Here is a 21514-nt window from a genome sequence, read left to right as displayed (position 1 = left end):
TGATTATCCCTTGATTTTTGAGACTTTGTCTTAGAGCATACGGTACGTACACACTCGATTTCTGAATCTTCCCTTCGCATGAAAATGTCGCACATTGGTGGAATGATCACAGTTCATCACATTTGGCACTTCTCGTGTACACTAACATAAATAGTTGTCGAGTAATGCGTTTAAACGCTCTCCATCAAACCCCGAAGCGAAGCTCTTCCTGAACGTGAGGAGTTACCAACATCAAAACGATTCTCCTTCATACGAGAACGATTTTCTTGTCGATCTCTGTCCAATGGTATTATCCCATACACGGGACAAATGGTGCTGGCTGCCTCCGCTTATGTCACCACTCGACTGAACTCAAACGGAAGAACACGTAGAAAATGTTCCGAATTCTCCACTTCACGCTCTATTTCCTAGCGTCCACAGCTCCACTTACTACTCCAAATGACAAAATGACGATATGTATACTCAAACAGCAACAGAGAACTACAAATAAAAAGTGACTCCATAAACAAACCCATGCCAACAAGGATACCGTAAAACAAAAACGCTACGAACTTGTGCACAAACCTAAGACGACTTATTGTGCAAGCCTGTTATTTCTCTTCCATATTCTCCTGATAGGTATCTGTGGACAGTGGCGAAACCAGACCTCTGCAGATATTTACCACAATCTACTTTTAGTGACTCTTCACGTCCTGTGAATAGTGTTGAATTTTTCACGTTGGTAAGTCATGTGGTCTGTTGTTCTACTGTCCAGAACACGTATATCGTTTCTTTTGTTTTCTGGGAAAGTGGTGTATGTCGCATGTGAATGTTGATGCCCAACGTGGTCGCACGCAATTCATTTGTAGGATGACATTTTGTGTCATTGTGTTTCACTGCTGGTAACTGACTTTTGCTAGCTACTAGTGTTACAGAAGTTGAGGATCTTTTGTCTGGCCCCATTTATGGTTTGCCTGCTCATTTCTTGAAACGCGATCGCCAAATTGTCGGCGATATTTACCAATATGTGCATGCTCTTAAACAACGAAAACTTCGTGGAGCGCGGTCATGTTTTTTACCTAATTACCGTGACTGTTGCCACAACGGCTGTTGCCTCGTCCCCTTTGAACAGTTCAGTCTATGTTTTTTTCCTCTAAAACACATTTTTCGAGTTTCTTTACAGAGAAGTTCGCCTCATCACACTGCATACTTCCTTGCAAAAGTTTCGTCTACGGTAGGCAGACCCATCGACGTATGCACAGCTGCTTGCTTGTCTGATCATTCTACACTGGAACTACGTGCTCTGAAAAGCGATGCGTTGCGTCTAGCAAGCTAATCTAACATCGATTCGTCCGCTTTCTTCTCGATGCTCATATATTCCTTTAAAGCAAACATTCTGTCTTACAAATCAAAACGCATATGGGAATTTTCGAACGTGCCCACATATCTTTTGTGGTCTTGTATACCAAGCGAATTATCGTCTACCATTGTCAGAACAATTCCTACCGCCCTTGCATTTGCTTTTCGTACGTCCGCTGGGGGGGAATGCTTCTACGGCAGAGTCGATCGAATGTCAACGTTGATTACTTATGAGAATTCCCTTAATTTTTCGCGACCAATGGCGGCAATTATCATTAAGTAGCTCCCACACGGCCAACAATATAACAGCATTATTGACATTTTCTCATGGCTGTTCAATAACTTTTACAATTAAATTGCGAATAATATTGCGCATTGCTACTGTTATTCTGAATGTTGGGCGATAAAGATGCTGATGCTGTGGTAATTATGTTGTTGCAAGCAGAAAGGAAAGATGAATGAAAAATTGGTTCAAGGAGCGTAAATGATCACTAAAGTCACTCAAAAAGCTTCGTCGAGAGAAGTGAGGTTGCACGAAAAAAAAGGAAAAGATTACAGGTATGACAACTTTTCTGTGTTCGTGGTTTAACATTACATTACACTGCCCCCCTTCCCGCCCTCCCCTCCCCCCAAATAAATTTCTGCGGACGCCCATATCATCATCATCAAAAAATAAAATAACACAATGAGAGGCGCAATTTCGGCAAATCAGTGCTTATTTATCACTGTACCTTACCTCGCTACTGACAGTTTCTTCAAAGGCTTGAAATTACAAGTGCAGTTTAACCTCACAGTATTTGAGACACAGTTATGGTAAATGTCATGTGACGTACTTGCGCTAAAGAATTATCTTCGGGAAAGTATTGTATAAACAGACATAAATATCTTTATATACCTTTACTCACAGCTTTCTACTGGTATTGATTAAATTTTTTATAAACGTTTCCCTTTATGACCGTTCCCTGTATTTTCTGAGCAACAAATTACACTGGCCATCATTCATAACACTTCTGTTCTTCTCCTGCCGGCCTGAGTAGTCGAGTAGTTCTAGGCGCTACAACAGGTTCGAATCCTGCCTCGGGCATGGATGTGTGTGAAGTCCTTAGGTTAGTTAGGTTTAAGTAGTTCTAAGTTCTAGGGGACTGATGACCACAGCAGTTAAGTCCCATAGTGCTCAGAGCCATTTGAACGATTTTTTTTGTTCTTCTACTCTTCCGCCATAATATCCCACAATCGCGGCAGCGATCTGTACATTTCGACGCACTTAATAACAATGGTCTATCGTCCATTTTCCACACTACAAAAAACCTAGATCTTGAAGGTAAAATAAGGCAGATTCGAGCTCACACGGAGACTTACCAACACCTGTGGTATGCAAAATACCTTGCACACATACCGCAAGGTTCCTCACGGAGTACGCTATATCTTGATGTACGGTTTGTGCAGAATCGTATTCGCAATCGTAATTTGCGACGGTTCCTGTAATGGAATAGCAAGCCACGTAATTCTTCCAGTTTATATTTACGACGACAGTACGTAAGTTGTTGCCAGACCCACATCACTTAACGTTTACTGCCACAAACTGCGTGGGCAGTTCTTACAATTCGACGCGTAAACTCAATTCCACAGAGTGCGTTGCTTCTGCCACGTGGTGCCATCTAAGGCACACTCCGTGAAATACGGCAACCGAAGTAGTTCACTACCCAGACACCAGAGCCGCTTGACGCAACCGCCGTTTCATTTGACAAAGTGCTAGCAATAGAATAATCTTCACCGCAGACGAACGTCATCTCCTTCGATTGCATAACAACTGAAGTGTTCAGCAGACGTCGCTTCCAAGGCGTCCATGAGGTGTCACAGATCGCAGTGGCACACGTGCGCATTAGCACAACTGTTTGGGGATTCGTCCTCGTGACTTCGCCCAAGGTAAGTCTTGAACTTTTGTACAGTCTTTATAAGCTGGTTTACACCGGAGTGAATATAGCGAGTCAACGTCGGCGAGTGACAGTCCTCTCAGTTCTAAACACTAGGCGAGTGCAAGCGAATTGCATTCGGTCGTGCTCGGCGGTTCACATTCGGGAGTGTTCGCTGGCTGTCGGTCTATTAGCGGATTAACAAAGGAAGTTTGCCTCCTCACCACTTCGGTGCTGGCAGTACACAGAGCTATCGCCTGCTGTCTTGTCTACTTTAGCTGTTGTGATACAAGTTGCACGAGTGATGAAGTGGTGTGACGACAATGTTGCTGACAGAAGAACATAGATATCATAGGTGCTTATGTGACCAAAGACCTATTCAGCACAAACGCCGAAGGAAAAGGAAGTATGGGAAGAATGTGTATACAGGATGTTAAGTAATATTTGGGAAATCTCTGGGGGAATGGATAGATGCCATAAAAAAGAAGCAAAATGCTCTGTGTACACATATGGTCAATTTTTATTATTATTATTGTCATAGTTGCAGAGACAGTTTTGTCGCTATATGTGTGTTTCGTTTCTTTTTGTTTTCATATTTCCTACTTTGCTCGACAGGTATTTCTTTCTTTTCTTAAATGTTTGTTTTGGAAAGTGTTGAGTTAAAGCCTATGTTTATCCTGGTCGCCATGAAACCAGTAAATAAACAAATCATATTGAAAACACAACCAATACTGAAAGCTTACTCTTACAGTTCTTACTGGCCTGATGTTTAGTGTATTCTAAACATTCTTCCCCCTCCAGGAATCGATTAGGCGAGTTCCGAGAGGTTCAAATGGTTCAAATGGCTCTGAGCACTATGCGACTTAGCTTCTGAGGTCATTAGTCGCCTAGAACTTAGAACAAATTAAACCTAACTAACCTAAGGACATGACACACATCCATGCCCGAGGCAGAATGCGAACCTGCGACCGTAGTGGTCGGTCGGCTCCAGACTGTAGCGCCTAGAACCGCACGGCCACTCCGGCCGGCAGTTCCGAGAGGGACGCCACCTAATAATAGTATGCGTTAGCCACCTTGGCTTGAGACCGACGTGTTGTGTCTGACTTCCAGCCAAGGTCGTGACGTCTGCCCTACCGTTGTCGTGTCGGACTACTACACACTGTACATGAACTTGGAGTTTGTGATGCAGCTGAAGCTAGACGTTCGTTTGCTGAAAGATTTCCTAACAGACACATCGAATAAATAAAATATCGACGTATTGTTGAGACAGACTCGTCCGACGAAAGGTTACGTCATTGTGGAAGACTGTATAGTGTTAGGACACCTGATTTGGAAGGCAGAGAACTACGTCATATCAAGGGCAATAATGGCAGCAGTACCGGCGAAGTAGCTGAACGTGAGAATGTGTTACACGACAGTGTGGATAGTGTTTTACGAGAGCAGGTTCTTTATCCAGCTATCTACAGAGAGTGGATGTCTTTGTGAAACAAATTTTCGATCCAGAAAAGCTTTTTGTAATTGATTGCTAGGGCTGCGTGCTCAGGAGCTACACTTTCTGTTTACCATACTACTCACCGATGAATCACAGTGTACCAGGAACAGGAATGGAGTGCACAAGTTTTACAATACTAATATATGGACCGATGAGAATCCTGTTGCAGTTTCAGAAACAAGAGATCAACAACAGTTCAGCGTTAATGTATGGGCTGGAGACAGATTAAATGGACCTTTCATTTTCTGTGGAACAGTGAGTGTTGCATCTTAGAGTGAATTTTAAATGGAACATTTAACTGTTTTGTTGGAAGATCTCCCACTACACTTGTCAGAACATGTGATTCATGCACGATAGGGCGCCACCTCATTTTGTGCTGAAAGCATGAACAATTTTACATCAGCGTTTCCCGGATAAATGGATAGGTCGTGAGGCAGCACCGTCTTGGCCTGCTCGATTTCGTGATCGCAATCCATCGGATTTTTAATTTCGGGGGCATTCAAAGCACCCATTCGTCGTGTTTTCAAGACCTGTCGTGAGTACTGACGTTGTTCGCTTGACTTTCAATTAAAATGTTTTCTCCTGTGCAGGAATTACATAATGTGTGTACGAGTGCAGCTTGTGATGCAGCTCAACGACTACATACATGGAAGTTTGGATTCGGTCGCGAGTCGTTCACGAATAGCCCATCGTATCCGCAGCTGCGAATACATTTCATGTAATCCGTGATGTGGTTGTTAGAAACTTGAATGAGGGATAATGGTAAACATTTTGGAGCCTATCATTTGTTCAGCAGAAGACAACATTTGGAAAGGATAAAATACTTGCAGAACTAAGCTGCAAATTTGAAAAACAGGTACGAAGCAAACATATAAAAAGGAAAAAAAGTGTCTGTAACTAAGAAAATAAAAAAAATTGACAAGATATGCTTAATTTTAAGTCATCTGTCCTTTCCCCAAAGGTTTTTCATATCTTAGTTAACACCCTATTGATTTGAAACTTCCTGGCAAATTAAAACTGTGTGCCCGACCGAGACTCGAACTCGGGACCTTTGCCTTTCCCGGGCAAGTGCTCTACCATCTGAGCCACCGAAGCACGACTCACGCCCGGTACTCACAGGCAAAGGTCCCGAGTTTGAGTCTCGGTCGGGCACACAGTTTTAATCTGCCAGGAAGTTTCATATCAGCGCACACTCCGCTGCAGAGTGAAAATCTCATTCTGGAAACATCCCCCAGGCTGTGGCTAAGCCATGTCTCAGCAATATCCTTTCTTTCAGGAGAGCTAGTTCTGCAAGGTTCGCAGGAGAGCTTCTGTAAAGATTGGAAGGTAGGAGACGAGATATTGGCAGAAATAAAGCTGTGAGTACCGGGCGTGAGTCGTGCTTCGGTAGCTCATATGGTAGAGCACTTGCCCGCGAAAGGCAAAGGTCCCGAGTTCGAGTCTCGGTCGGGCACACAGTTTTAATCTGCCAGGAAGTTTCATATCAGCGCACACTCCGCTGCAGAGTGAAAATCTCATTCTAGAAACCCTATTGATTAAAATTAAAAATATAGGAATCACATTTTATTGACAATATCTTCCTTATACATACGTGGATAAAATCCGGGAAGTGCTTCGCATATGTCGCTCTAGACATCAGAAACTATCTGATATGCAGCAATTGCTGAAATGCGTAACAGTCACTAAAGTAAGTGTCTCCGGCTGCAAACAGACAGAGTCTTCAGGTTCATTTGGGCACCGGTATTACTTTTCTGCGTTTAAATTTGCTCATCAGTTGTAATGAGAAGCTAGCGAAACGCGTTAATAGTCACATGTGCAAAGTTTCCGACTAATGCTAAGGGAAGCTGCAGTGGCAATTCTGTGTTGAGTTTAGTACCTCGACGCATTTCTCGCTCATATGCCATTTTAGACACCTACACTCTTCTTTTCCTAACCCTTTTGCTTTACCTCGTCAAAAATAGTGTACTTGGCATGCAAAATACTCCTCTCTGAATGTCAAAGTTTTGAATCTTGTTAGACACACGATCCAAAACTTTATCTATAGTGCTGTAGCCTGTGTGCAGACTATTGGCGTAAAAAAAACAATGACATCACATTTGTAAAAACTTGTTCACGTGTACATGCGAAAGGCACTGAACACTGGCAAATTGTCTATCAATGCTCATCGGCTTGTGTGCGCTTATCTTCGCTCCGGTGCAAACCAGATTTTATTACTGTGTGAAATAACTTGTTATCAGGTAATGGAAAGATTGACAGAGAAAAAACTCTTTTAAGCACTGACGCAACGCGGTCTAATAGCTGGGACAACTGATTCTGTCTGTACTTTCAAAATGTGCCACAGTACACGGTGAGCCAGCTAAGAAGACCCACCGAAAATACAGGGCGTGTCGAAAAGAAAACACGTATTTCGAACACTTACGTGTATAAAACTGTACGACATACAACTATGGAAATTGGGACAAGTGTAGCGAATCTCTAAAATTTAGATTACAGATGTTCAAAATGTCCTCAACCAGCGACAGGAAAAATATCGTATTACTCGAATTCTTCCCAAGCTTGTCCATCGTCACTGATATTATGGCAGTACGAATCCGATTCCTCAAGTCTTCTAGATTCTGTGGTATTGTTGGTGCATAAACGTTTTGCTTAATGAAACCCCACAGGAAGAAGTCACAGGGCGTCAAATCCGGCGACTGCAGAGGTCAGCTGAGAAGTGATAAGTCGCCGGCTGTTTGACGACCAATCCAACGACGCGGTAGAGTTTCATTCAGATATTCGCGCATTTGGCAACTCCAGTTATGGGGTGCCCCGTCGTGTTGAAAAATTAAGTTGTCGTCGTTCAGCCTAGGCAACAACCAGTTTCATAACACTGCTAACCGTTCACCATGTTTCCATCAAAGAAGAATGGGCCGTGAACAGATGAGTGAGACATCACAAAAAACGCACTGACTTTGGGTGAATCTCGTACATGTTAGGTGTATGGATGTGGATTCTGGAGACCCCAAATTCGAACATTCTGTTTGTCTACTTTCCCACTAAAACGGAAAGTCGCTTCATCGCAGAACGCGTTGCGTTGTGCGAAAATGTTATCATCTTCAATAGCATTGTGAAGCTCTTCAGAAAATGCCACACATTTGCGTTTATCATCATGACGCAGAGCCTGTAGTTGTTGTAACTTGTACGGCTTCATACTAACTGGTGTATCAAAAAATTCGCAACTGTAGTTATAACTCTCGACTAGCACGACGAGTTGATTTTGTAAAACTACGTTGGACGGTGGTTTGAATTCGTGCGACATTTCGTCGGAAACACGATGGCGGCCAGAACTATTTCTGTTACATATTGCTAGATATCATCAGCGAAGGTATGGAACTTCAGTCTGATACGTCTTAGCACTGTAATCACGGAATCACATTTCGCAAACTCGAGAACAGAAAATTATTTTGGCCATGTGCGTCACATATTATGATACTCGCAAACTCACTCATCAAAATTTATAGGTTAACCATCAGTATACATGTCGGTTGGGCCTGGTGGGTTAGCGATGAAGGGTGTGACAGGAAAAATGCGATGTAACCATTTTTCAACATGTGACGGCAATCAAACAAACAGAAGACAACCGACATCTAGCAGCAATGAACATAAACTAGACAATGTATTCGTTCTTCCAATAGCTGAACGCAGTGATCCAGAGTGTGACAACATAATACTGAGGGATAAGTATATCTTTTTGAGACATCATGTATAGTCGAAATATATAAATGACTTACATCCAAGCGTTGTTATAGAGGAGAATGTGAAAGTTATTTGACATACACAAATAAGTTTATAGTAGACGAATTAGGACATCAGCTTTTTTCATTAAAACGACTTGTATCTTTCTAGGGTTCCTCAATCTGTAAAAAGTGGAATACCTATAGGATCACCTTGGTGTCCAGCTATCTGTTCAGCTTTTAAGACCACTTTTGCTTAGAAATAAGTAGACATACCAAGTTGAAATTTATGTCACATACTGAGTCTATGCCTCTTGTCGGTGCGATAAACTGAAGCTTCTAAGTCAATGCAGTCAAGAGACACGACTGCTTATGTCACACATTTCGATAATCGCGAACTCACTCATAAAATCTCATGGTTTTAACTGAAGAAGACGCCGGCCTAAAAACTGTACATTGTATGATCACTTATCAAAATCTATAGGGTACTTACCGTTAACCTAGAATCGTAAAATTTGGGAAGATACAAGTTTTCACAATACAAATAAAGGAAAAAAACCTGACAGTTGTAATTATATCACATAAACTTCGTTTTAACTGTACGGTATATGTTATATTGCATTTAGGAACTTTCGGGTGATTGAACATGTATCAATAATTACGGATTTCTGTAGTTGTATATATAAGTTTGGATGTAGCTGTATTGCATTGATGTACTGGTGGATATTGTGTGGTATGACTCCTGTTGTTGATAGTATAATTGGTATAATGTCAACTTCATCCTGGTGCCACATGTCCTTGACTTCCTCAGCCAGTTGGATGTATTTTTCAATTTTTTCTCCTGTTTTCTTTTGTATATTTGTTGTATTGGGTATGGATATTTCGATTAGTTGTGTTAATTTCTTCTTTTTATTGGTGAGTATGATGTCAGGTTTGTTATGTGGTGTTGTTTTATCTGTTATAATGGTTCTGTTCCAGTATAATTTGTATTCATCATTCTCCAGTACATTTTGTGGTGCATACTTGTATGTGGGAACGTGTTGTTTTATAAGTTTATGTTGTAAGACAAGCTGTTGGTGTATTATTTTTGCTACATTGTCATGTCTTCTGGGGTATTCTGTATTTGCTAGTATTGTACATCCGCTTGTGATGTGATCTACTGTTTCTATTTCTTGTTTGCAAAGTCTGCATTTATCTGTTGTGGTATTGGGATCTTTAATAATATGCTTGCTGTAATATCTGGTGTTTATTGTTTGATCCTGTATTGCAATCATGAATCCTTCCGTCTCACTGTATATATTGCCTTTTCTTAGCCATGTGTTGGATGCGTCTTGATCGATGTGTGGCTGTGTTAGATGATAGGGGTGCTTGCCATGTAGTGTTTTCTTTTTCCAATTTACTTTCTTCGTATCTGTTGATGTTATGTGATCTAAAGGGTTGTAGAAGTGGTTATGAAATTGCAGTGGTGTAGCCGATGTATTTATATGAGTGATTGCTTTGTGTATTTTGCTAGTTTCTGCTCGTTCTAGAAAGAATTTTCTTAAATTGTCTACCTGTCCATAATGTAGGTTTTTTATGTCGATAAATCCTCTTCCTCCTTCCTTTCTGCTTAATGTGAATCTTTCTGTTGCCGAATGTATGTGATGTATTCTATATTTGTGGCATTGTGATCGTGTAAGTGTATTGAGTGCTTCTAGGTCTGTGTTACTCCATTTCACTACTCCAAATGAGTAGGTCAATATTGGTATAGCATAAGTATTTATAGCTTTTGTCTTGTTTCTTGCTGTCAATTCTGTTTTCAGTATTTTTGTTAGTCTTTGTCTATATTTTTCTATTAGTTCTTCTTTAATATTTGTATTATCTATTTCTATTTTTTGTCTGTATCCTAGATATTTATAGGCATCTGTTTTTTCCATCGCTTCTATGCAGTCGCTGTGGTTATCTAACATGTAATCTTCTTGTTTAGTGTGTTTTCCCTTGACTATGCTATTTTTCTTACATTTGTCTGTTCCAAAAGCCATATTTATATCATTGCTGAATACTTCTGTTATCTTTAGCAGTCGATTGAGTTGTTGATTTGTTGCTGCCAGTAGTTTTAGATCATCCATCTATAGCAAATGTGTGATTTTGTGTGGGTATGTTCCATAATTTGTATTATTTAGCATGTTGGATAGTGGGCTCAGAGCAAGGCAGAACCAGAAAGGACTTAATGAGTCTCCTTGGTATATTCCACGCTTAATCTGTATTGGCTGTGATGTGATATTATTAGAATTTGTTTGGATATTAAGTGTGGTTTTCCAGTTTTTCATTACTATGTTTAGGAACTGTATCAATTTAGGATCTACTTTGTATATTTCCAATATTTGTAGTAACCATGAGTGGGGTACAGTATCAAAAGCTTTTTGGTAATCAATGTATGCATAGCGTAGCGACCTTTGTTTAGTTTTAGCTTGATATGTCACCTCTGCATCTATCATCAGTTGCTCTTTACATCCTCGTGCTCTTTTGCAACAGCCTTTTCGTTCTTCATTTATAATTTTGTTCTGTGTTGTATGTGTCATTAATTTCTGTGTAATGACTGAAGTTAATATTTTGTATATTGTTGGTAGGCATGTTATGGGGCGATATTTAGCTGGGTTTGCTGTGTCTGCTTGATCTTTAGGTTTCAGATAAGTTATACCATGTGTAAGTGTATCAGGGAATGTGTATGGGTCTGCAATGTAACTGTTAAATAATTTAGTTAGATGTGAATGTGTTGAGGTGAACTTCTTTAGCCAGAAATTTGCTATTTTATCTTTTCCAGGGGCTTTCCAACTGTGAGTAGAATTAATTGCATGGGTGATTTCATGTTGCAAAATTATCACTTCAGGCATTTGTGGTATCATCTTGTATGTGTCTGTTTCTGCTTGTATCCACCGTGCATGCTTGTTATGTTGTACTGGGTTTGAACATATGTTGCTCCAGAAGTGTTCCATGTCTGTTATGTTTGGTGGATTGTCTATTTTAATGTGTGTGTTATCTATTGTCTGGTAAAATTTCTTTTGGTTTGTGTTGAATGTTTGGTTTTGTTTCCCCCTATTTTCACTTTTTTTGTATCTTCTAAGTCGTTTGGCCAATGCTTGTAATTTCTGCTTCTTTTGATCTAATTGCTCTATCTCTTCTTGTTGTGAGATTTTACCTAACCTTTTTCGTTTTTTTCTGACATTTCATTTCTTATAAATTGTGTTAGGTGTCCTATGTCTTTTCTCAGTTTTTCTATTCTGATCTGTGGCCTGTGTTGCCATGCTGGTTTTGTGGGTTTCTTCTGTGTGTTGGTTTGTTCTGATCTCTGCCTAGTGTGTATATTTAGTGTAGTGAGTGCTCCTATATAAACCAGTAGTTGTAAATCTTCCATAGTTGTGTTTTCATTTATTTTGTTGTGTATGATTGTGTTGATAGTTTTTATTGTTGTTTCGACTTGTGGGTTATTTGGCAGTCTATGCAAGAATGGTCTAATGTCTGTATTTGTGTCTTTGTATTCTATATATGTCAGCTGAAATTTCTCTTCTATATCTAACATGTGTGTCTCTTCGTGTTCTATTTGTGCTTGTTCTGGTGGCTGTCTTAAGATTTCGTTTACCTCTGATTGTTTAATTGATGCGTGTTGTTCTTTGTTTGTTTGCTCTGGGATGTTTGAGTTCATTACTGTATTTTCTTCTTCTTCTTCTTCTGATTGCACATTATTTTGTTCCAGTATTTGTTGTACATGTTGTTTGATGTTTTCGAATTATGACTGGGGTATCCTGTTAATTTTTTATTATTACACGGATCTGATCAGCTAGTCGTTGTTCTGTAAAAAATTTTAATTCTGGGTATCTGGTAATAAATGTTGTGTATACTTGTGATCTGTATCCAGTTGTGTTGGTTCCTAGGTTTGTTGCTTGGTAATAACAGAACATGAGGTGTCGATTAACTTCAGCTGACCATCTCATCCTCTTTCTTTGTTTTCCTTCTAGGGTGGTTGCAGGAAGCATATCCTGCAAAACACCTCTATTTGGATATAAATCATTTTCCAGTTGGCTAGCAGTGTCGTTACCATTGTGGGCGGGCATAGGGTTCAAGCGCTGTCCCCGACCATGACGGCGCTTGTCCGAGGCTTCTTTAGTTCTGTCCTGAACCAACTAATCACACTAAAAGGGGGGTTAGCCCTATCAGTGGTTTGTTCTTTTCGTCGCCTTTTACGACTGGCAGAACATACCGGAGGCCTATTCTTTTCCCGGGCCTCCACGGGGATTATTATTATTATTATTACCTACATACATGGCTAAGTTTGTAAATAACTGTCAGATCGCGAGTACTAATCGAACTTTTAAGCAAACGTGTAAGCCAGTCACGGTTCACGTGTTTACTATTTGCCTACGATGACCGGCTGCAAGCCCGAAATACTATTAGCCTGTCATATCAAGTGCTCAGAAAGTTGATCTTGGGCGTTGATACATGTTACATAGCGATTCTGGGCGGACAGTATTGCACCACTATCCCGTGTTTTACGGCAGTTCATGTCTTTAGGATTCATCATTGTTTCCTACGCCTATTGTTTCCATTTTCCCTACAGGTGAAATTCCGGAGATATTAACTGTGGCGAGCTTGTGTAAAACCCTCCCCTGGTGCTGCCTGTTCTTATTAAAATAGCCATCTGTGATACAACCTCCTGTCTTGGCCTATACACAAACATTTACTGCTACTTCTACATTATTACTCTGCAATTTACAATTGAAACCTGGCTAACGGTTCTTTGAACCACCTTCAGACTATTTCTCTACTGTTCCACTTATAACGCTATACTCTAACGGAACAAGTAGTCGGCCGGCCACTGTGGCCGAGCGGTTCTAGGCGCTTCAGTCCGGAACCGCGCTGCTGCTACGGTCGCAGGTTCGAATCCTGCCTCGAGCATGGATGTGTGTGATGTCCTTAGGTTAGTTAGGTTTAAGTAGTTCTAAGTTCTAGGGGACTAATGACCTCAGATGTTAAGTCCCATAGTGCTCAGAGCCATTTGAACAATTTTTGAACAAATATTGCTGCTACGGGAAAATCCACGTATAACATTATTATACAGGGAATTGTGCATGTAGTGTGCACGTGTCATATTGACGGTACCCTTTTGACAGGATTTGACCGTGATGTATGACAAACGGATGTGGAAATCAATTTTTGTTCTTTTCCCAAGTGTTTTCCAGCTGTTAGAAATAAACGCAGTAAAGTGGGACAATATTGAGTCTAGGACCCTTTATACCAAATTCTTTAAGTGTCTGTTGGATTTACGGTTGTCAGGCTACCTAGGCAAACAGATGGTTAAATTTCAGAAAAGCGGGAAGAGTAAATTCAGCCTACTTTCCTTCTGTTCCCTAATATAACTCCACAAATAAATATAACCTTACAGGATATTTAGTATTTTATCCATCTTCAGCAAATGTAGTCCTTAGAAAGACACAGGAATCTTTTAGCTACTGCATCCACATACATATATAGTTGAGATCTAGAAAAGCCACGAATTTTTGATCATCACCATGTGCTAAATAATTTTGGCCAGTGGGGGCTTCTATGTTTTCATTTTATATAACCAACAAATTAAATATTATAATAGCATAATCCACACATTTAAATTAATTAAAACACTTTGTTTATACTTTTCTCTTAACAAATGATCAATCAAAGGCCACCCGGCCGGCTGTCTTTCAGTATTTTTATGCAATACTACTTCAGTGTTACTGAGCCACATAAACAATTGTCTTTTATAATTTATTGTACTTTACTGAATTTCATTTATAGCTGAAAGAATTTTATCTATACTTTACTCAAAACCTATTTGCTCACTTCCACTTTACTCGTTGCCATAAAGAGTGTAAGAATATAAAAATCTTTAAATTTGTCTGAAAAATTTCACTTCAGCACTTCTATTACGTAAATCATACAGTACTTTTACATTCACTTAAAAAATTAGCTCACAAATATTGTTTTCAAACATTTATTCAAAGATGAAAATTAGTGCTTGTAGATACTGATTAAAGCCCTTGAAATGTTTTTATAACAGGTTTGCTCAGAATTATCAAATACCAAGAAAGGACTCTGTATAGGTTAATGAGTAGGAATAAAATAATCGGGTTAACCCAGTTTCATGTTTATCACAATAATTATACAAAAAAGTTAATTTTGAATTAATGGTTCAAGCTTTTACGTTTCTAGCTATACTGTTCGAAACTGTTCTCTGTAGTAGCTGGGTTTGGCGGATGGTAACGGAAGCTACACTACCCATGGTCTGGTGTACATGTTTCTTGAAGTATGGACTAATTAAGTCTTCTTGGGGTCATTTAAGCGCCCATGACGCAGCTCAGAAACTTTTGCCAGCTCGCTCTACAGGTAGCGCGCCAAAAACCCAAGCCATCTTTTACGCTTCCCACAGTAGCTTCCATACAGTACAAAAGCAGTCCATATCCTACACATTGTCCCCAAGCGCATAATACCGTTTTATACAAATGGCAGTTTGCAGATATATGTAAAACTACATATACATACATTTTCATTTCAATAATCCATGACAAACTAGTATTTAGTAAATTATATATTTCACATATTTCCTCACATAAATTACCAAAAAAGATAGCAGAGCGTTGTAACTTCACATATATCACAAATTTACAAAAAAATGTTTGCATATCCCATTTACGCTGCGGTAAAATTTAAATGGAAAGCAATTTTTGTAAATTAGGTGACTGGTTGAATAATGGTGTTGTACACACTCTAATAGTGCATGGGCAAAATGAACACTTAAATATTTCTGTAAGAGTTCTGATTTATCTTATTTTATTACGATGATCGTTTCGACCTATGCAGTAATAAAATATTTTCGCATTTGGAGGAGAAGATGGTCACTGGAATGGTTCAAATGGCTCTGAACAATATGGGACTTATCATCTGAGGTCATCAGCCCCCTAGACTTAGAAATACTTAAACCTAACTAACCTAATGACATCACACACATCCATGCCCGTGGCAGGATTCGAACCTGCGACCGTAGCGGTCGTGCTGTTCCAGACTGAAGCGCCTAGAACCGCTCGGCCACACCAGCCGGTGATGGTCACTTAAATTTCGTGAAAAGCTCTTGCCGCAAAGAAAACCCGCTCTGTTTTAATGACAGTCATCCTAACTTATATATCCGTGGCACTCTCTCCCCTATTTCATGGCAATACAAAACGGGCTGCCCTTCTTATGGACTTTGCCAAAGTCGTTCGTCAATCCTATCAGCTAATGATCTCATACTGCAGCAGAGGACGGACGAGCGTAGTGTAGGCATTCTATTTAGTAGAGCGGTTGCATATTCTAAGTGTTCTACCAATAAAACGCAATCTTTGGTTTATCATCCCCACAACATTACCTACACTACTGGCCATTAAAAATGCTACACTAAGTAGAAATGCAGATGATAAACGGGTATTCATCGGATAAGTACATTATACTAGAACTGACATGTGATTACATTTTCACGCAATTTGGGTGCATAGATCCTGAGAAATCAGTACGCAGAACAACCACCTCTGGCCGTAATAACGGCCTTGATACGCCTGGGCATTGAGTCAAACAGAGCTTGGATGGCGTGTACAGGTACAGCTGCCCTTGCAGCTTCAATACGATACCACAGTTCATCAAGAGTAGTGACTGGCGTATTGTGATGAGCCAGTTGCTCGGCCACCATTGAACAGACGTTTTCAATTGGTGAGAGATCTGGAGAATGTGCTGGCCAGGGCAGCAGTCGAACATTTTCTGTATCCAGAAAGGCCCGTACAGGACATGCAACATGCGGTCGTGCATTCGCCTGCTGAAATGTAGGGTTTCGCAGGGATCGAATGAAGGGTAGAGCGACGGGTCGTAACACATCTGAAATGTAACGTCCCTTGTTCAAAGTGCCGTCAAAGCGAACAAGAGGTGATCGAGACGTGTAACCAATGGCACACCATACCATCACGCCGGATGATACGCTAGTATGGCGATGACGAATACACGCTTCCAATGTGCGTTCACCGCGATGTCGCCAAACACGGATGCGACCATCATGATGCTGTTAACAGAACCTGGATTCATCCGAAAAAATGACGTTTTGCCATTCGTGCACCCAGGTTTGTCGTTGAGTACACCATCGCAGGCGCTCCTGTGTGTGATGCAGCGTCAAGGGTAATCGCAGCCATGGTCTCCGAGCTGATAGTCCATGCTGCTGCAAACGACGTCGAATTGTTCGTGCAGATGGTTGTTGTCTTGCAAAACGTCCCCATCTGTTGACTCAGGGTTCGAGACGTGGCAGCACGATCCGTTACAGCCATGCGGATAAGATGCCTGTCATCTCGACTGCTAGTGATACGAGGCCGTTTGGATCCAGCACGGCGTTCCGTGTTTCCGTCCTGAACCCACCGATTCCACATTCTCCTAATAGTCATTGGATCTCTACCAACGCGAGCAGCATTGTCGCGATACGATAAACCGCAATCGCGATAGGCTAGAATCCGACCTATATCAAAGTCGGAAACGTGATGGTACGCATTTCTCCTCCTTACACGAGGCATCACAACAACGTTTCACCAGGCAGCGCCGGTCAGCTGCTGTTTGTGTATGAGAAATCGGTTGGAAACTTTCCTAATGTCAGCACGTTGTAGGTGTCGCCACCGGCGCGAACCTTGTGTGAATGCTCTGAAAAGTTAATCATTTGCACATCACAGCATCTTTTTCCTGTCGGTTAAATTTCGTGATTGTAGTACGTCATCTTCGTGGTGTAGCAATTTTAATGGCCGGTAGTGTATGTGATCGCTCCAATTTAAGTGTTTCGTAATTGTAGTTCCTAGGTATTTAGTTGAATTTACAGTCTTTAAATTTGTGTAGTTTATCGCGTAACCGAAATGTAACTGGTTTCATTTAGTACTCATGTGGATGATTTTACGCTTCTGATTGTTTTGAGTCTGTTTCCACTTTTCGCGCCATACAGATATCTTCTGTAAGTCATTTCGCAATTGGTTTTGACCTTCTGATGACATTAAAAGATGGTAAATTAAAGCCATCGGCAAACAATCTAAGAGGGCTGCTCAAATTGTCTCATAAGAAGCAGAGGGGCTTTAGAACTTCCTTGGGGAACAATGGATATAACTTATGTTTCACTTGATGATTTTCCGTCGGTTACTACGTGCTGCGACCTTTCTGAAAGGAAATCGCAAATCCAGTCGCATGATTGTGACGATTTACCGTAGGCTGCCAATTTGACTACAAGTCGCTTGTGAGGAACGATGTCAAAAGCCTTATGGAAATCTAAATATATTTATTCAGTTCGCCATGCCCTGTCGATAGGCCTCTTTACTTACTTCGTGAGAATAAAGAGCTAGCTGTGTTTCACAAAAATTATATTTTATGAATCCGTGTTGGCTGTTCGTCAATAAATCGTTTTCTTTGAGGTAATTTATAGTGTTCTAATACACATATGTTCCAAAACCCTTCTACAAATCGACGTTAGCGAATTGGGCCCATAATTCAGGGGATTGCTCCTACTTCCTTTCTTGCGTATTGGTGTGACTTGTGCGACTTTACAGTCTTTAGGCGGGGATATTTCGACGAGGAGCGGTTGTATACTATTGCTTAGTATGAAGCTATTGTATCAGTATACTCTGAAAGGAGCCTAACTGGCATACAATCTGGACCGGAGGTGTTGCCTTTACTAATCGTTTTAAGTTGCTTCGCTACACCGAGGGTGTCTGCTTCTAAGCTATTCATGTTGGCAGTAATTCTTGATTCGAATTGTGGAATATTTACTTCGTCTTCTTTAGTGAAGGAATTTCGGAAAATTGTGTTGTAACTTCGTGTTACGGCGTAAAGCCAAGCGCCGGCACGCGAGTCGGGAATGAGAGAGCAGAGATGGCTGCGAATTCCGCTGACAATTCCATCCGCGACAAAACTCCTTATTAAGTCGACAATGTCTCAAAATAGCTTCGATTAAACTTCTTCTAGTTTCAGAATTTGCTTTCGCAGTCATCTTCCCAAGTTATCATCTGAATATTGCTTGACATTCTTTCTTCTTTCCCCATAAGACATACAATTCCCCCACCATCACACCACCATCAAGCTCTGTCCACCACCAATACATTATCAAATGTCTCCTCCCTTGCTACCTCGATTATAAAACACAGATATTAAGTTTGACCGAACTGGCATACCTTTCGATTATACAGGCTGGTCCATTGATAGTGACCAGGCCAAATATCTCACGAAATAAGCATCAAACGAAAAAACTACAAAGAACGAAACTCGTCTAGCTTGAAGGGGGAAAACCAGATGGCACTATGGTTGGCCCGCTAGATGGCGCTGCCATAGGTCAAACGGATATGACCTGCGTTTTTTTAAAATGTAAACCCCCATTTTTATTACATATTCGAGTAGTACGTAAAGAAATATGAATGTTTTAGTTGGACCACTTTTTTCGCTTTTTGATAGATGACGCTGTAATAGTCACAAACGTATAAGTACGTGGTATCACGTACCATTCCGTCAGTGCGGAGTATTTGCTTCGTGATACATTACCCGTGTTAAAATGGACCGTTCACCAATTGCGGAAAAGATCGATATCGTGTTGATGTATGGCTATGTTCAAACGTACCTACGTTCTGTATTTTAATTTAAAAAACCTACCTGTTACCAACTGTTCGTGTAAAACTGTGAGCCATATGTTTGTGACCATTACAGCGCCATCTATCTAAAACATCCATATTTCGTTACGTACTACACGATTATGTAATAAAAAATGGGGGTTCCTATTAAAAAAAAACGCAGTTGATATCCGTTTGACCTATGGCAGCGCCATCTAACGGTCCAACCATAGCGCCATCTGGTTTCCCCTTCAAGCTAGACAAGTTTCGTTCTTTGTAGTTTTTTCGTCTGACGCTTATTTCGTGAGATATTTGGCCCGGTCACGATCAATGGACCACCCTGTATACATCATAAAATTTACGGTAACGTTACATAAAAGTACAATAAAAATAATTCACAAAGGAAGTTTCATACAACAGTATACCCTCTAACACACACATACACACAAAACAGCGAGAGAGAGAGAGAGAGAGAGAGAGAGAGAGAGAGACCACGAAGGAACTCTTCGTTTGACATGGAAATCACTAGACTGTGATTCACGTATACAGACAAACAAACGACTAAACTTTCATAAAAATTGGATCGTTTCTTCAAGAGAAACTGCTTCACAAATTGAGCAAGTCAGCAACTCTTGGATCCACCTCTGGTGAAAGCAGTTATTTTGCTTGGATCTGATTGACAGATTTGTTAGATGTCCTCCTGAGAGGTATCGCGCCAAATTCTGTCCAATTGACACACTAGATCGTCAACAACCCGAGATGGTTTGAGAACACTGCCCATATTGCTCCAAACGTTTCCAGTTGGGGAGGGATCCGACGACCTTGCGGCCCAATGTGGGGTTTGGCAAGCACAGCGACAAGCAACAGAATATCCCACTGTGCGGTGAGGAGGGCCATGGGGGGAGGGTGTGAGCGGCGGCATTGTCGCGCTGGAACTTAAGCCCAAGATTTCTTACATGAAGGGTAACAAAATGAGGCGTAGAGTACCGTAAGTGTACCTTTGTGCTGTAATGGTGCCGCGGGTGACAACCAAAGGATTCTTACTGTGTAAAGAATTCGCACTCCTGGTTCTCAGGCTGTATGGCTGGCGACAGTCAGGTTGCTATCCCACCACTGTCCAGGGCGTCTTCAGACCTGGACTCTCACTGCATTCAGTATAGTTGTCTTCAGTCATTAGTCTCACATAGAACTCAGCCCCAGTGACCAACAAAGATGTGTCTGGAGACGCCTTGGTCAGTGGTAGGATACCAACGTGGCAGAATCCTCCCACAAGATCTGGATTTCTGCGATATGACACACTAAATGGACATATTTTGGTCTGATACCCGTCAGAACATTCAACAAATCAAATAATTCAAAGTCGAGTAACTGCTTGCACAAGTGCCAGAGGTGGAGGGATGCGTTATTGACTTGCTCAATTGGTGAAGCTCACTCTCTTGGATAAATCATCCAATGTTTGTGAATTGTAGCCATTTGCTTGTCTTTGCATGTACATGACATCTACCAATTTATGTCAAACTCGCATGATTTCTTCGTAGTGCGTGGTTTTTCTTTATATATGCATTTGTATTTTACTGGGGTACTAACAATAATCGGTAAACTTATATGCAATAACTTTGCACTGAACCAAGGACAGTTACCAAAACATGGATTGTTGTCGGATTAAAACATTGAAAATATACAAGAGGAAAATTCCATTTCTGCAATCAGTTCCTTGTTTGTAAGTGATACGTCAGTCAAGAAAATCATTCTGTAATACATTATTGAGTGGAAATACGTAAACTGACTTAGGAGGTTGATTTGTTTGTTTCCAAGACTAGCAGTTACTTGGTGCTTGCATGGATAGTGAGCCAGTGTTAGAAAGACGCGCTGCCAGATAAGTTCACGATGAGACAGCACCTATAGACATGGCGATTGCGCAACGTTAGAAAGACGGGCTGCCAGATAAATGACGTCTTGTACACGATGAGAGAGCAGTATAGGCACGGTGATTACGCTGCCGCTTATAAAAACTTACGGACCTTGCGTCGCACAACTGTAGTCTTCCTACCGCGCTCTTATAAGCCGTGACTCCGCTCCTCTGCAAGGTGAGTTCCCTTGCCGTGTACCATAGATTCATCTTTAGCCATTCGACACCCAGTACTGCATAAATGTCTTCTTCAGGCTTATCAATGCGTAACAGTCTTTAGCTGTAGCCAAGTGACTCATTCTGTTCGATTATGCTATTGGCGACAAATCGCGGAAAATAGTAACCACCGTAACATACATTAAGTGATCAAAAGTATCCGGACACCTGGCTGAAAATGACTTACAAGTTCGTGGTGCCACCCATCGGTAATGCTGGAATTCAGAATGGTGTCGGCCTGCCCTTAGCCTCGATGATAGCTTCCACTCTCGAAGACATAC

At 41.0% G+C, this 21514-nt stretch overlaps 1 protein-coding gene across 2 annotated transcripts in view; it reads left to right on the top strand.

Annotated features, from left to right (window-relative positions):
• The first annotated feature begins 3072 nt into the window (after positions 1-3072).
• The window catches only part of LOC126100615 (UDP-glycosyltransferase UGT5-like), a 73859-nt gene continuing 55417 nt past the window's right edge, over positions 3073-21514 (top strand). Inside the window, exon 1 of one of the 2 annotated variants that reach the window (XM_049911241.1) lies at positions 3073-3264. The gene's annotated coding sequence lies outside the window, so the exon portion shown is untranslated. Of the gene's footprint in view, positions 3265-21091; positions 21196-21514 lie in introns of those variants that run through there. The other variant, XM_049911242.1, reaches the window with a different exon arrangement.

Source organism: Schistocerca cancellata, chromosome 9 (assembly GCF_023864275.1).
Source record: "Schistocerca cancellata isolate TAMUIC-IGC-003103 chromosome 9, iqSchCanc2.1, whole genome shotgun sequence".
Lineage (NCBI taxonomy): Eukaryota > Metazoa > Arthropoda > Insecta > Orthoptera > Acrididae > Schistocerca > Schistocerca cancellata.
Note: the sequence above shows the minus strand (reverse complement) of the source record. Positions and strands in the feature narration are given on the sequence as shown.